Here is a 17,532-nt window from a genome sequence, read left to right as displayed (position 1 = left end):
CCTAGGGTCCCCTTGTTGCTTTGGTCTGTGGTATATATCCAGTAACGGCACATAATCTACAGTTGCAGCTCCGGTTGGCTTGTCAATAAAGTTATTGCTGATGTTTTTATAGGTCATCGTCATTTCGCTGATGGCTTTCGCTGTTAACCTTAAGCGGCTGCCACTCGGGCCTGCCTCTAAACCTTGAAACATGTGTTCTTGCACTGGCCTATGAAGGTGCCAGGTCGTTTTTAAGATGTTGCGGTCATTGTTGTGTGTTTTGACCATGTTAAAAGGCTTGATCATACTCAGCAGATCCTTTGATACGATGATGTGGTCGATGGTCCCCTTTTGATCACTTCTTTGCCATGTTGGAATCTCCATGTTCTTTTTAGAGCATAGCCATTGCAAATTATGCAAATCCCATTTGTCCATCAATTTACCCCATTGTTTTGCTCTGTCCCCATCCGTTGTAGATCTTGTGCACGTGAGGGTCACATCATCATCCATTGTGCAGTTTAGATCATCATTTATAATGATGTTGGTGAGGTGTTGACTTTCACTTTCCACCTCCAGAAGGTTGTCAATAGCCTCTAGGTAATGGTCAGAGCCAATCTCTGTTGGATTCCAGTATGTATTGATGACTAGAGGTTTTTGTTGAGGGTTTTCCTTCCCCGTTTCACCACTATCAGGTTGCCACCCTAGTCTGGTAACCTGGATGAGCGGGGAGAGATGTAGTTCCGCCAGAAACACTAAGCCACATCCCGATCTTACTGCCATCAGAAGACCGGCTCTTGGCCTTCCAGTGGCTCCCTTCTCTGCTGGGGTAAAGGTCAAGGTGTATCCATCGAGGTAAGGTTTCGTCAACATCCACTTTTAATGTAGACACAGGATATCAAATGCTCCTAAATTGACATCGGAACTTGCCGTCGGTGGGAGAACCCTTGTGTGTTCCATGAGCCCATTGTCAGGGGGGACGGCTTCACCAATTGGCTCAAAGAGGGTTTTCTATCCACTAGTTGCTAGATTGTATTTGCATATTGTCGTGTATTTGATATCCACCTCAGGTTGAGCTGTAGGGCTGGGCTCCTGACTTCAGTACCTCTCTCCCCTCGAGAGGATTTCAGGGGGCTTCCAGCTATTGTGATTCTTATTTTTTCTCCCGGGCCTTTTGGCCATCTTTCTGGGGTTGTTGGTTGGTTAGTCTTGATAGAATGACTCGTCCCTCCTCTTCCTTTCCTTTGACCCATTGGAGCCTTGTATGCTTCGGTTGTCTTGTGTAGATTGAGACTTTTGACTCACCCAACCATTTTCTTTGTCTTTGTTGAGGCGTTTTTCTTCAAACGCTGGTTTCTTGTTCCTGGTTAAGGATCTCGTCTTTGGGCTTCTATGCGGCCGATGACTCCTCTGTTTTCGAATGTCCTGAGTTTCTTTCAGGTCATATCCCAGGAACCAGAGGTTGTCTATCTCCGACTTTAAAATGTTACTTATTAGTGGAGATGATTTATGTAGGTAGGCCCTATCCCTCCGTCCTTTCTCGCATGGTTCGACGATTTTTAAGTCTTGGGAGGTCAAATGTCGTAGGTTTGGGACTTGATCAAAGATAGGCAGCATTGTGTTCCTGCTTAGCCTGAAGTCGGCTGGCTTTTCTATCCTTCTCTCCAGTTTGAAAATGTGAAAGTCCGTCGTGATGCGTTTATTCGTTCGGCTCCTTGGCCGTTCCTTACTCCTCTCCTGCGTCGATCGGCCTCTGCTTCTTTCTCCCACTTTATTTAGCTGATTATTGCTAGGAAGATTCTCTGGATTCTTTCTGGCTCTGGTCTCTTTCTGCAGAGGCCTCTTGCATCCAGTGCTTGGAGCGTAACTGCATTTATCATAAGTAGAGTAACTCTCTCTTCTTGTCTTTGAGGCTTTGGGAGGAGGGGGCTTCTGAGCCTTCCTTTTTTCTTCTACAGTTCTGAATTGTTCAGCACTGTGCTTTCTCCCCTTTTGGCTCCCTGGATAGGGGTCCGGTGCTTCATCCCATCTAGACACGCTTTCATTTCCTGATCTAGGCTTGGGGGATGGAATATCGGTTTCTGAATCTTCGACTGTATATGTACTTAGGTTCATTAAAGCCTCCATAGAGTTGAACTCTTCCTCCACTTTTTCTTCCTCCGAGAATTTTCTTTTTGTTGACCCTCCATTTCCCACTGGGTTTGCATTGGAGGTGTCATTAGCCCCAGTTCTTCATCTCGCTGTTACAGTACGTCTTGACAATTTTGGTGGGGTCAGTATTTTTAAGACTACTTTCTTGGCTTCTGCTTTGTCAGGATTTGTTACTGGATTTGATTTGTCCGATGGTTTAGTCTTCTTGTTGAAGAGGTTTTCAAGTTCTTTCGGTTTTGTATTTAGGGATTTAGTTTGGGGTTTGCCCCCAACACCTTTTCCGCTACGATCGCAGTTATTCCCGAGCAGTCCATGTTGATGCAGCCGTTATCCAGCATGTTCGTCACCTTCTTTCCACCGGATGTCAGGTCACTAGTTTTGTTCCGGCAGTTGTCTTTCGTCTGGGTTCCCTGTGTTTTTCCCTCCAGATCCAGTGGAAAATTGCTGTTTTTGTTCCAGCAGTTGTCACTAGTCTGGGTTCCTTGTGTTTTCCTCTCCAAGTGAGCACGATGATCCTTGCTCTCTGGAATTTTCTTGTCTCGCTTCTTTAATCAGTATGTGCATATCAATGATTAATACATAAACATAATTTAATATGTATGTCATCGTACATGCTACTCGAGCATGTAACATGTCAACACATTCAGAATTGTCTGATTTCAAAAATGTTTGCAATTTTGTGGGAGGAAAACAGGTATGGGTTCAAATGTGATCAGACCCTCTTCTTTTCACATGGCTAAATATCTTGGACCTATCCGAAATAAAGTGGAATATTCCTCAAAGTGTCCATATCTGAAGGAAACCAAAAGATGGCTATGAAAAATGACAGTGTGTCAGAAAGTTCAACCTCTATATAAGCCCAAATACACAGGATGTAATGAGAGCTCTGATATTTTGCAGTCTGCAGATGGGGGAACACTGCCAAAGTGTCTGAATAGAAATAATATTATGCCTCCTATTGTAATAATTGTATGTGTATTGGCCTACGCCAAGTTGTCTAAACATCATGCGTGAACAAACTTCACGACAAGGTCTTGACCTTAGAGAAATCAATGTAAGCCGCCATCTTGGATTAAACCGCCATTTTAGGTTCTCTTGTTATGTAGAAGTCACCCTGAACATCAAAATGGAGGCCAAATGACATTCTGAATAAGATTCTGGCCGTTGTGACCTCCGTACAGCTGAATAATTAATATGCCTGCAGGCCACTTGTCGGGGTCGCGAACAGAGACCTTGTCCTACTGATGACCTATATGTAAATGTACTACTTATATCAGCGAAACTAATCGAAATGCATATATTAAAGGTTGACCTGGCAAGGAACCCTAAGACTGGAATTATATTTCACAGAAATGGTTAACTCGCAAGAGGGTTGGCCAAGGGCTGGACAAATTGTATAAAAGGCCTGGGTATTCCAATATGCGGTCTCTCACTAACACATCGAACCCTCGTTGAAGTTTGTTATGTTATACTGAGAGCCGAATAGCTATCCATTTGTCAATTGACTTGGTAACTGTTGTAGCTTGAAATAAAGCACTTGTATGTTTCTTTGTAACCTGTGTTGGTGTGTTTTTTTTGGGCTTCCCGGCCTCATATTATTGTTCTGTTTTCACAAAAGAGCATACGTGCTGAAGTACCTTGAAATGATAGGAGTCCCCTTTAAGAAGAAACTTGAGGCAGAATTTGACCTAAATAGCAAAATATTTCCTGTGAAAGATGACTATCAGGAAGCATATCTGGCTGTATGAATCTTCCTGGGGTACACAAAAATCAAACCCACAAGTGAGTATAAAAATCCCTGTTAGCAATTGAATAGCCATTTGGGGAATCTTTTAGTAGCCAAGCAACTGAAAGGGGGGCTGTAAGTGCGGACATTGGAGAAGTGATTTAGAATAAAATGTCATAGCATTTTTGGCATCAAATACACACTGTTTTAAGACAATAGTCAAAACAAATTTCATTACCAAATGTATAGTGATTTCGAGTAAACCAAAGTCAAGTGTGTTCAGAATTATTTTTTAGACTGTAACCGTGAACAGGTGTACAGCATTTCACAGTTTACAGAGAATAATTCAATTGTATACCTGTGGATTCTATTGTTAGGCTAAGCGAGGACATCTGATTAGTTTAGTCTGTCCAGTTCGATTTCCATTCCCAGAAAAATGATGCCAACTTAAATTACTATTGAAATCTTTCTTCTAAAAATACCTTGAAAAGCAAGGATCTTGTATTACGTGGATTGTAAAGTTCATGTAGGATTTAATGTTAGTTTCTATCCCTTTATAGAATTATATTGTCATTTTGTGTGATTTCTAATGGAACCAATATTGTGTCCTTTGTAAAAATGAAAACACAACTCTCTAAACCCAAATCTATATACTCTAAGTGCAACCCACCACAGACTGCATTTGACACACATGCTTACACAAGGAACCAACAGAAACATGTGTTTATAAAGTAAATGAAAATGGATTTTTTTTTTTAATGTTTTTTATTATTAATTTATATGGTTAATAACATCAACCTTTCAAATGTAAACAAATATCACAGTGTCTAAGTAATACAATTAATAGACTTGCATAAAGAAAAAAAAGAAAATACAGTTTATGCATTAATCGCAAGTAAATTTGAAGTTGATTCGGCTCAGTTGATATGATTATGGGTATGATCAGAAAAAATTTCATCCAAAAAGCGTACAGTTGCTATTTTGATTCTTAAAGATGTAGATGAGAAAATGCAGTGCTATAAGTTCTTTGAATATGTGTATTTTGGTCTTCCAAAAAGTTTCCGAAGCATCTTTTCCGAATAGTGGCTAGATTTGGACAATGAACTAAACAATGTTCCAACGTTTCTTTTTGGCCAACATTCTAACAAAATCGACACGCATTTTCTGTTTGCATAATCTGTTTTCTGCGAGCCTGAATATCTAGGGTCGGCCAAAGATTCAACCGAAAACAAAGAAACTTCTGGCGAGTCTTTGAGCATGGAAATTTGGCGAAATAATCAGACATTATTCTGCATCGCTTATGCCCAAATAATGCTCGATCAAAATTCTTGTAATTGAGGCATAATCCAATCATATTGCTGGATTTTCATTTTGGCACGAGCTTCATTGGTCAGGAGTAACTCTAGGTCAACTGAAGCGTCAGACATTGCATTCATAATGAAAGCACACCATTGTTTTGAACAGGCCTGATTTTGCTTGAGGAGGTGGAAAGCCACCTTTCCCAAGATGTTGTACGCTCTAAAGACAAAAGACAATTGCGGAAGAAGGCTTTTTTGATATACAAAAGAATATCTTCTAGATCAAATTCTAGATGAAATTTAGACAGAGAATATGTACTTGATAGGGCTGAGTCATTATCAGGCAATTTATAAAGATTGGAAAAATAAGTGATCCAGGCAAACTCTGAGACTTCGTTGGCTTGGATTATTGCTTGGGTTCCAGATGTTACTTGATTAAGATAAGTCCAAGTTTTAGCAATATTCTTACATTGGATTGCATCCAGCAATAGCTGACTGTCAATGTGGTAAACTGTGTGTTAGAATCAAACGTGAAAAGATCTTTCCTGGTGCATCTAATAATGCAATTGGCCGATAACTGCACGGTTCTTTCCTATTTCCCTTTTTATAAATGGGGACGATAATGGAATGGGTCCAGGACGGAGGAAGTTTTTGAAATTTCAAGATGAGTCTAAAGATGATATACAAAATGCGACTCCACACTTGTGGATAGGCTTTGAACAGCTTATTGGAGAGGCCATCTGGACCGCAAGCACCTGATCGACTCGCTTTTTTGATATACAAAAGAATATCTTCTAGATGAAATTCTAGATGAAATTTAGACAGAGAATATGTACTTGATAGGGCTGAGTCATTATCAGGCAATTTATAAAGATTGGCAAAATAAGCGATCCAGGCAACCTCTGAGACTTCGTTGGCTTGGATTATTGCTTGGGTTCCAGATGTTACTTGATTAAGCTAAGTCCAAGTTTTAGCAATATTCTTACATTGGATTGCATCCAGCAATAGCTGACTGTCAATGTGGTAAAGCTTGGCACGCCTTGCTTTTACCCAATTTCTATACTTTGTTTTAAGATTGGATAGATGTTTGTGCATAAGAATAACTGGAAGGTTTAATGCATCTCTCTTCTGCTGGCGAAACAGGCACTTGCGATCTCGTGTGTCCAAATCAAAAGCGTGCAGAGACGGAGTGCAGAAGGAATGTTTAGATGAAAAACTAGGGACTTGAGGCCGAAACAATTGTAACATATCAGAATAACAGACATTAGAGGGCCTGGTAGTATGGGCTGTGACTGTGACGGCATGAGTCAAATAGGAATGAAAAGAATCTACTGACTTCTCTGACCATCGCAGTCTATTATCGGCATTGTTAACACTAAATTGGCTTTGAAAAATTCTATCTCTGTGCATACTAAAGGTGTTACAATGCTGCCAAACAGCTGTAAGTTGTTTATGATCACTCAACTCCGAATGCACAATTTTGAAATCCAAAACATCATAGAACAGGGACATATTGGTATACATATAATCAATGGTGGACGAGGATGAGCCCCGGGACCATGTTGAGGATGGAGGAATATCGGACTGGAATGCTCCGTTCAGCCTTAAGAGATTATGATGTTTACTAAATTGTTCCCACTGTTTTATACGAATAGAATTGTTTTGTTTAGTCAAATTAATGCAATCCAAATTCAGATCTCCTGCAATCAAAAGTTTTTGAACCGAACCATCCAGGAGAATTACGTTCAGCATATCATTTAAGGCTTTCAAGAAGCATTCGACCGTAATCCCCACTGGATTCCAATATAGGTTAATAATGGCATATAGAGTTGAGGCTATTTTAAATCTTGACATTTGAATGAAGGCATTAGGTGAGGCCCACGGGAAAATGCTAATGTTGTTATCTGCTTGAATTGCAGTAAGGAGGCCACCAAATGGTCTGCCACTCAAGCCTTTGTTGGCCGCTAAAGATATCACATCATGAGCATCCCAAATAGGTTCAGTAGTCATCCAAGTTTCTTGAAATAAGAGTAGCTTATATTTAGATAAAGAGATAAGATCATTATTCAAGAGCTTGGAATGACCTCTCGTATTCCAACTGATGATGGATAAATTAAACAGATCAACAGCTTGGCCTAGTTAATGCTGTTTAGGAGGAGTCTGACAGGGTCTTGCACCTCGCGGCTCATGAACAAGATTTTCATGGTTAGCAAGAGGAGCTAATTGCTGCTGGTTAAAAATACCAGGGTCCGCAACTTCCAGTGAGACCTCAAAACCCAGATCACACAATTTTCTTCGAGCAGCCCAAATAGCATTCTGGATGATGCGCGAATGCATCCAAATTCGCACAACATTCGTTTTCAAGGGGGTATAAAAGTCAACCAGAACCAAGTCGTAAGAGCTAATGTCTTCTAGAGATGGCACATCCGAAAAAATGCTCAAAATGGAATTACCATTTAGGACATATTGTGGGCACGGGGACGGCCTACAACTAAGCAGTAAGCTAAAGTTAGCAGGAGGTTTGGCCATGGGCTTAGTCACAGACTTAGGGGCCGAGGACTCTGGGCCCATCTTAATGGGGACCATGGCAGGTGGACCAAATGACTTAGACTCTTTTTGGCAAACAACCTGTAGTAATTCAAGAAGTTTGGGGGCAATTTCAGCCAAAAGAGACCGTCTAGAGGAACTGGTAGCTCCCAGTAACTCAGTTTGTGGCACCGATTTAACACCTAACACCGATGGGCGAGCTATAGGGCCAACAGATGTAGCTAAACTAGAACCTGTATTAGCTAATGTCAAATTGTTTACAATTGGAGGACACTTAGATGAGAGTGATTTAGATGGAGTGGCAATTTTTTGGGCCATGCAAGCCTGCCCAGACATATACGCATCAAAAGCACGACAAATCTCTTGCCGATGGAAATCCAAAGACAAGGTCGTGGTCGGGCCGCTTGATGCATCATCAACTATAGGCATATGTATGGGTGCGGATGTAGCAGCCCCTACCTGACAATCCATGCCTGCTGCTAGTTCTACCAGTACATCAAGTGGAGCGTACGGCAGCATGGCATTTGTCTCTTGTGATGTAGGAGCAGGAATACGTGTTAAAGACATTTGATGGTACTTTTTTGCAACTGCAGATGATGCAATAAGCGTACTTTTTTTGGGAGGATGAACACGGCGCAGAAAACTCTTTGTTTGTGCTGTACCATTTTTCTTAGCAGCTGTAAGATTCTTAGATTTTTTACACTGGGGAATCTGAATGGATTTCACACCAGAAGGAAATGCCTTGGGGGTGAAAATGGTGTAAGGCACACTAGGAGCTGCTTTTGCGCTAGTACCGGGCATAGGAACCGCTGGCTTGACTGGATTCAAAGTCGCCTCAGCCATGGTATCCACGATAATACCTTCAATACGAGGCACCGCTGCCAAGGTAAGTAAATTTGCCACAGAAAAGGGGACACTATTTACTCGTGGTGCTAAATGTACTTCAAAAGAAGTTTGAATACGTAAAGAGGCCTTTGTGACTACAGGGTGAGCACTTATATCAGTTGGACCACGAGGGAGACTATTTTGTGGTTGTAAGAGCGTGGAAGCACTCTCTTGCCATGCTAACATTTTATCCAATTTGCACGAATGATCACACATCTTTGAGATCACTGAGTCAAAGAGTTTAGACAGAGATTGGAGTGATACATGCATTGCCGATGGAGTCAGGACCACCAAATTATCTGGTGCCACTGCTGTGTCCACCTTGCCAATTGCCACTGGTGGCACAGTGTTTCGACGTGGAGTTGGTGCATGGTAAGAATCTTCAATCTCTGAACACTCGGAATTGAGCCCAGAGAACATGACCGGAGACTGCGACAAGTTCATCATGGATCTCTCAGGCAACAGTTGTTGAGAAAGTCTCGAGGGATCCATATCTAAATTAACCACTGCAATATCATTGGGCACACAAGCAGGTGGAACAACCTAAGCCAAAGAAGGAGCTGTCGGTGGTAGGTTATGAAGTAACATACTATCGGATTTTCACAGGGTAAAGTAATAGGTGCAGCAGAAACACCACATGCAGGTGTGACTTTTTTTAAAGAAGGCAAGTGATACACGCCCTTACTGGAATGACCTTGAGTGGAAAACGCTTGAGAACTTGCAGGAGCTTTCATATTGATAGAAGTGGATGTTACATGTTTTTCTTTACAGAAGAGCCTAATATCAGGCAGAGGAGGCCTTCTGGGACCAGCTTTCATGCTGTTACGACCACAACCAGTGACCGGAGTCGAACAGCGTAAAGGAACTGTGTAGTAACGTGGATCATCACACAAGTACGTTTATATAAGTATCTTTATTCTTCAAACCCGAACGCCATACACGATCTCCTCCCAGCTCCTTCCCTTCTCACCAACCGCCACCCGGAACCTTCATACCTTAACATTCCACACTTTAGAACCTTAGAAAAAGGGCTCGCGGAGGCGCGAGCAATTACTACACATCTTCCCCTGTAAACCTCACAAATGAATATTCATTAAATACGAACATAGATTTAGGAATTTGAAAAGTAATGACGAAACTGTAATATGCAGAAGAGACATATATATATATATATTGCTAATTATTTACATTTAAATCTTAATCATCTGCAAATTCTAAAACAAAATCCTTGTATCTCGCTGGAATCTGCTTTATTCGGTTTGGGCGATTATTCACCTCGTTGGATGATTCTGCTATAGTAGAATCCCCACACAGTCTCCTTCCGTGTGAAATCAAACCCGCATTATCTGACACAAACACTGAAGGCTTCTCTACAACCCTTGTCTCCACACCAGTCAAACCCAGAGGCGCGAGCAATTACTACAAACTGTATTTCTTTTTTATTGTTGTTTGGGCTTGGTTACCAAAGTGTTATGAGAGCCTTTAAGACACCCAAAGTGCATAGCTGGAGGAATCCCCATTGTCAGCGTGGGTAGTCTTGCTTGCATGTTCCAACCACCCAAATTAGAAAATATACACACAAAATGGCCTACAGCCAACCAATAAATCCAGTAGCGGACGCAATCTCACAAGATCCGATGCTCTTAAAATAACTCCTCGCTCTAAACTCATAAACCAGACAACAGGATTGCTGGAAAACAGAAACCCGTGGAACACTGAATAGATTTTTGGCCAGCTGTTCTAATCTTACCGGGGCCACACTCGCACCTCAGCGCCCAACAGCCGCACAACAGCACAACTAGCGGCCTAGTCACCGCCGGGCTTAACGCCGCAAGGGTGAATGTGGTGCAGTCAAATAGTCTCCAAGAACACGTGACAGATCACGTGAGCGCTGTTGGACTCCACCTCCTCCTCAGGGCGAGCATGAGTAAAATCCAGCAAGAGCCCACTGTGGCTCGCAGTGCTGGCTGTGAAAGCAGGAAGGCTTGAGTAAAATGAAACATTCGCTCCGTGATACACTCCTCGCGGCTATATCACACGCCGCTCGGGCAAATGTGGTGCAGTCAAATAGTCTCCAAGAACACATGACAGATCACGTGAGTGCTGTTGGGCTCCACCTCCTCCTCAGGGCAAGCACGAGTAAAATACAGCAAGAGCCCACTGTGGCTCGCAGTGCTGGCTGTGAAAGCAGGAAGGCTTGAGTAAAATGAAACATTTGCTCCGTGATACACTCCTCGCGGCTATATCACACCTGATCAATGATTTCATTGAATGTAATGATTAAGATATACTTGCCAATGGAATAAGAGAAACTCTAGTGTTCATTTGAGGTTTTTCTCTGTTGATGTTACAGCAAATAATGTTTATTTCTTTTTTTTTATTTATTTGAATTTCTACTCAGTTAAAACTAAGTTTTATCAAATCAGCTTTTGGGCTGGCTGTGTTTCAGTTGCTATTTCTAGCATTTCCGCATCCAATACTTCAGTCTCTATGCTCTGTTTCCTTTTATGTTGTTGAGTAAAGAAAAGTCCTTTAATGGGCATGACAGAAGTGGTTTAGGCAGCCCTTTGGACTTTTGACCCCGTCTTCTGATGTTTTTTTTTACTTTCTGTTCCATCGCGGGAAATTTATTGGGTATTTCTTATTCGCTATCTTATCAGCCCCTTGTTGTCTTGCTTTGATGGGGGTGTTGCTTTTAATTCTCTTTTTTCTTTTCACTAGAGAACCAGTTTTCAGTTGCTCGTGATCAGTTGTTTGAATCCTCCGGTTCTCCTTCCGATTGATTTTCGCTTTCCAAGCCGTCTTCATCCGATTCCCCATCTTTGCTTGGGTCTGCATCCACCTCTCTATCACTGATCTCAATAATGGGCTTAGGGTCCCTCGGTTGACTTTTGCCCTGCCCTAGGGTGATAAAGTCGCATTCACTATGTGCGACATGGAGCATTGCTTGAACCCGGATCACATTCAGCTGAGTTTCTCTTTCTTCCACTATGCCTGGGGTCTTCGTCTCCACTTCCACCTCAGCACTGTGCTGGCGGCTCTGCCCCCCCTCTTACTAATCGATGATCGGATAATTCAGGTCCTGCATCTAGCTCCTTTGCCCCCCCGTGAGCCCTTGTTGCTCGGGAGCCTGGTTGGGCTAGAAGCTTCCGTACTCCAGTCTGATTTCACAGGGGAAATGAGCCCACCCAGATCCTCATTTTCCTCTGGTTCGGAGCTTTCATTGACCCCGCTGCAAGGCAGCCGCTTCGACTCGGGCGAGCGCCGCCATCCTCCGACCGCGCCCAGGCAAACTCCAGTCACCGAGTCCGGTGACAGCAGGCTGCTGCCTGCTGGATGGACAGAGGCGGGGGCGGGCGGGCAAGTTCCATCTTGGGCCCCTTCCTCTCCCTCCTCTCGGGCGGGTCGCTCCTCAAGCCCCTCGAGCTCCTCAGGCTCCTCCACCATCAGAGACGTCATCGATGGTACCGGCTCCCGTACTTGTTCACAGGCTTCGGTTGAGATTTTGTTTACCTTTTCCTTTTCTTTGCTGCTTCTCTTGACAAGTCAGTGTTGCGGCACTGCTAGATGTGTTTGACCAGGGGCTATGGATAGCAAGTCCGCAATTGTAGGTGTCGATGGCGGCCTCGGTGCCGAGGCAGACTTGCTCCTCCTCCTCTCGCTTGTTCCCGGGCCATTGCCCCCACCGACTTTGCTGTTTTCGTTGACGGTGAGTTTTTCATGAGTGACTTCAGAGAATTCAGAGGTCGTACCTCCGGCTCCATTCGACTCCGACTTTGCGTCTGAAGCGGACTGCTGCAGACTGGCTCCCCACCTCGGCTCACCAGCTCCGCTCACCGCTCTGCGGTGTGTTGGGGATTAAATAAGCACTTCCTGCACAACGATGTAGAAAGCGGCTGTGACTGCTGCAGACTGGCTCCCCACCTCGTCTCACCACTTAACAACAAATTGTCGGCAATTTTATTGTTATGGTTGGATAGTATGTTATTAACCTTTCAATCTTTTTTTTATTGTATATGGTTACAAAAACCTTTCACAAACAACATAATCATATTTCCACAAAACATAAAGAAAAAAAAGAAGAGCACAAACAAATTTCATAAAATTAAATCAAATAATGACTAAGTAATTTCCAAATTCCTAAAATATTAAAAGTAAAATCAAAAGAAAAACATCCACTTTCTTGCTAAAAAATGTAAATATTACAATACAAAATTGTTTACAATTAAAAATCCATCTGTGGCATAACAATAACTGAGACAAATTTTATATAAAATATGGTAATGAAAACAAAATTGGTTAAAAATCGATCTGAAATCTCATAGATGGACTAATGTGGACATTGAGTAGGCAAAAAATTCTCAGGTTTCAAGACTAGGTTCAGTGCCATGAGAAATTTGACTATTGCAATTCTAACAGCTCTTGTTTTAGTTTGGAATGTTTGTGACCATCATACATCAGTTGTCATGATTCTTAGATCTTTGAAATATAGTTTCAGACACTGAATTCGCTTATGTGTTAGCATTGGGAATTCTGTCAGTAGATGCTTCAGGGTTTCAAGTTCACTGGGGCTGCAGCCGAATCTACATAGATTGTTTTGTTTCGGAATAAGTCCGCGATTAGCCTGAACTTCTCTAGTGTGCCATAGATTTAGACGGAAATGCAGAAATGAATTTCGGTAGGCAACTAAACAGAAATTCTATAGGTATCATTCTGGTACTCAGAGTGGTTTGATGTCAAATGGAGTACTTCTGAATGGCTTGTAAGTTAGGCATAATTTGTGGGTATGTATCCAATTGTACTGCCACAATTTTCGTTTGGATCTTGTTGGGTTGGATGATAACAATTCTATGGAGATGTGGGCTGCGGCCAGGATTTGCGCAATCTGTGTTCTCCATTGTTCTGACAATCAATGATCAGAAAACCTCAGGTAGTTTCATAGAATTTGCAGAAGAGTACCCGATTTGTTGCTTAAAATGCATTTTCTATATATAGAACATAGTTTCCATGCGTACATACATACAGTACAATGATAGCATTCCAAGTTCATGTCTGATTATGTACATCGGTTGCGATGAAGGAAAGGAAAGCACCCGCTTCCAGAATCTCTCCTCATAACATAGCCAGAATGATTCTGATCTGAAGGGTTTGGTCTATCCTCCATACAAGACTACTAGAACTACCTTTTGGTTATAAAAGTTTAGTAGTGGTGACCACAAAAAATTGCCATATTTAGCATGGACGATTCGTGCTTTGGATGTTGCTGTTGACATTTCACCTCATGTTCAGTTATTTAGGGGTGATCTGTTTTGTTGTTGTTGTTGTTTAGCCCAAAGAATTGATATTTATTGACTATGTTTACTCTAGTTCCGTGCAAAGACAATCTGAAGGAGCTCCTTCGATGCTGTTTCATCAAACCATAACACATGATCTGTGTTTTCTCTATGCTAATTACAAGAAAGCTGTTTGTGACATAATCTTGTAATGCAGTTAACAGATTTTGTAAGACCTTAGGTGTCTTTGACAAGAGGATTAGGTCATCTGCATAATGCAACGGGTTGATCTCATAAGTTTGGGGCATCAGGGACGACTGAATTGAAATATTTCCTCTTATCTAAAATGAAGAAATTAAACAGTGTGGAGGCCAACAAGCACCCTTGCTTGAGGCCTCGGAATGTAGATGTAGGAGTGGCCAGTTTACCCTCTAATATCAATCGAATTTGTATTGTGGTGTGGGTATTTAACTGTTGAACCAATCTTTTGATGGTATGCAGGCATGCACCCTCAATAAGTTTGTTCATTAACATTTCACGTGATACAGAGTCAAACGCTGTTTTAAAGTAAATGAACCCCATGTAGATTCTCTTTTTCATTGTAAACTAAATGACTTAATGACTTTTTTGTCAAATTGATCATTGTTAGTATGCCAGCAATAAATCAAGTTTGACGCGGATCTCGCAATTCATACGTTATGACCCATTGGTTGAAGTCTTTTAGGGCTAAATGAGTGAATATTTTGCCTGGTATGTCTAGCAAGGCTATGGGTCGATAGTTGTTAGGTAATTGTCATTCCCAGTTGTTAAAGATGGGTATGATTACAGATTTTCACCACGAAGGAGGAATAATTTGATGTTGTAGTATTTCTTTGAATATCAGATGGAGCATTTTAGCCCATTATTCTGGGTTAGATTTGAGCATAGCATTACTCAGACCATCCGGGCCAGGGCCTTTCAAGGAGCTTAATTTGTTTATCTAGTGTAGACTGTTGTCTTGATCAAAAATTAGGGTGATGTCACTAGTTTTCTGGTTGGTCAACTGAGATGCATCAGAATCAACAGATGCATAGAGAGAGGTAAAGTGCTGGACCCAAGTTTGTTTAGCTACTTCATCAATTTGCAGTTGCAGTTGAGTGTTATGAGTTGCCTGGTTCAACAAGTTCCACATTTGAGCAGAAGTGTTTGTAGTTACAGCGGGTAGCATTTCTTCTCCATCTCTCCGTAACAATAAGGATTTGCGCACAGCTATCCAGTTTTGTATTGGGTTTTTAGATGAATTAGTGTCTGAATTTTAGCTTTGGTTGGAAGGGAATTGACCAGGGACGTCATTTCACCAAAATGCCAGGGGTAGCGGAAGTGACATCACACAACCCTTGACCCCTGATGACATCACAGGAAGTGATGTCATTTGACCCCACCCTGAAGTGATATCGTGGGAAGCGATAGAACACAACCTTTCACCGGTTGACAATAAAGGAAGTGGCATCACATAGCATTGTACACTACGAAAAATATGGTTACAATATCACTATAATTTGATGTGCATTTCATACCTGAATGGATCGCCATATGTATCGTTAAGATCAGTGTGTATAGGCCCATATTGACAAATTACTGTGATTGCAAGCAGACGTCCATGACCAAATGATAATGATGTGTTATCATATAGCACTTACGCTTAAGCGCTTTACAGAGAAAAAATATACACCCAATATCACCCAACCTGTGTTGGTACCCCTTTATCGACCTAAGAAGTATGAAAGGCTGAGTTGAGGCGTTTAAGAACAGACTAAATCAGTGACTCGCCCCCTGAAGTGTGCCTGAAATAAACCTTTATTGAGTCTAGCAATTATTGTATAGAATTCCAGAAAGACACATTTTTTGCCATTCCTATTCTTTCTTATTTAGGTTTAGTGCTGAAAGTGTTAGACTTGTGGCCTTCATGTTAATATTTTTCTTCTTTTTTTAAGGGGCCTAAACAAGAAAGCCAGCCACGCCAGGATTAAAGAGCCACATGGTGCTGGCCACAGCCCAGGAACTTTCATTGCATTGCATTGCATTGCAAAAAAAAAAACTTTTTTACATTTTTTTTAGAGGTCGCAAGGGAGACCACAGAGGTCGCAAGGAAGACCTCAGAGGTCGCACTTGCGACCTCTGGCCACCCCCAAATGACGTCCCTGGAATTGACCATTCTCTTAAGTTTGTGATGTATAGCCTTTCTCTCTTGGAGTTCATGATCAAAGATGTGTTTGTGTCTATGTGTGGGCTTTGATGAGTGCAAAGTTTGTTCTTTAAAAACTTGTAAAGCTGCTACATAGAGACCATCGTCTTGTATTATGTGTGCCGATAGCTGACGAGGATTGTTTAAGATGCAGCTGTGTAGGTCTACCAGGCGTTGCAGTGACCATCAAAAGCAATTTTGGCCCCCAGTAACAACAAGTTAGTAGTTATCCATGGTCATTTTTGAACGCAACATCTGAGATCTCCAGGTTAATGCAAGGAGTTCATGGTCGCTATGTTTTTGTGGTTTGACTTCACATTTTTCAACAGTTGCAAATAGTGCTCTGTCGATGTATATGTAGTCGATGATTGCGTCTTGCTGCAATCTCCTCCATGTAGCGTTTGGAGGAATATCTCCTTGTACAGCACCGTTTAGCTTTACCAACTGTCTTTGAAACATGAGAGTTGTCGATCGCTGTACAAAAGTGGCCCCTGCTCTATTTGTTCCTGAGAGACAGTGGATGATGAAATTGCCTACTAAAATGTGTCAGCCTTTATTACAGCATGGTTCCAGTAGATGTTTATCAGTGCTATTGATCCGAAGCTGGATTTTATCTTGGCCGATTAAATATGTAAGTTGGGTTCCACTCACTGCTCTAGTTGCAAACCTGCAGGTATTTTGTTTGCAATTAGTAAACCAGCCATTGGTCTGTCTTTGGGCAGAAGTTTAGATTGTATTAATAGAAAGTTGTAACCATTCCAGACTGGAGTTTCGGGTAGCCAAGTTTCCTGTAGGGCAACAACATCATAGTTGTTCAATTTATTTGCCATGTTATTTGTGAGATGTTTGTAACCCTGAGTATTCCAACTAGCTAGCTGATAGCACTGATAAATCTCTTCTCTGGATTGCTATTTGTCCTTGGTAGGTCATGGGTGAGGGTAGAAATAGCCACTTGCTGAATATTCTATTTGTTGTGTTGACTGCAAAGGTTTCTGGCTGCAAGTGATTTTCATGGAAGAAAATGCAAGTATTTGTTTTTGTAGTGGCATCATTCTTCAGCTTGCTTCAGCTTGCTTAGGCTGATTGTTTATGTCACTCAGTGGTTCGTATTTGTATTTGTATTTGTTTATTTATAACACGCACACCATCAGGCCCGGGAGCATCAGGGCGCAATTCGTACAAGGTTGCAAGAAAAAAACATACAGGCAAGGAGATTACATTACAAAATTAAACAATACCAATTTGAAGCCTAATTCAAACAGTGCTTGTTTTGCCTGCCAGACTGTGTTCATGACTATGCCAGATTGCAGCCACAAACATGATATAGACAAGTCAATATCTTTTAGAAATCTACTCTGTGTATGGCAGATGATGATTCGTCTTCAAGACAGGGCACATCGCAAAAAATGTTGAGAACACATGTTCTGGTCTGGTCATATGTTGGAGAAGGGC

The sequence above is a fragment of the Ambystoma mexicanum genome, chromosome 2p, assembly GCF_040938575.1.
Source record: "Ambystoma mexicanum isolate Mex_15411 chromosome 2p, UKY_AmexF1_1, whole genome shotgun sequence".
NCBI lineage: Eukaryota > Metazoa > Chordata > Amphibia > Caudata > Ambystomatidae > Ambystoma > Ambystoma mexicanum.
The sequence above is the reverse complement of the archived record's forward strand: the minus strand, read 5'-3'. Positions refer to the sequence as shown.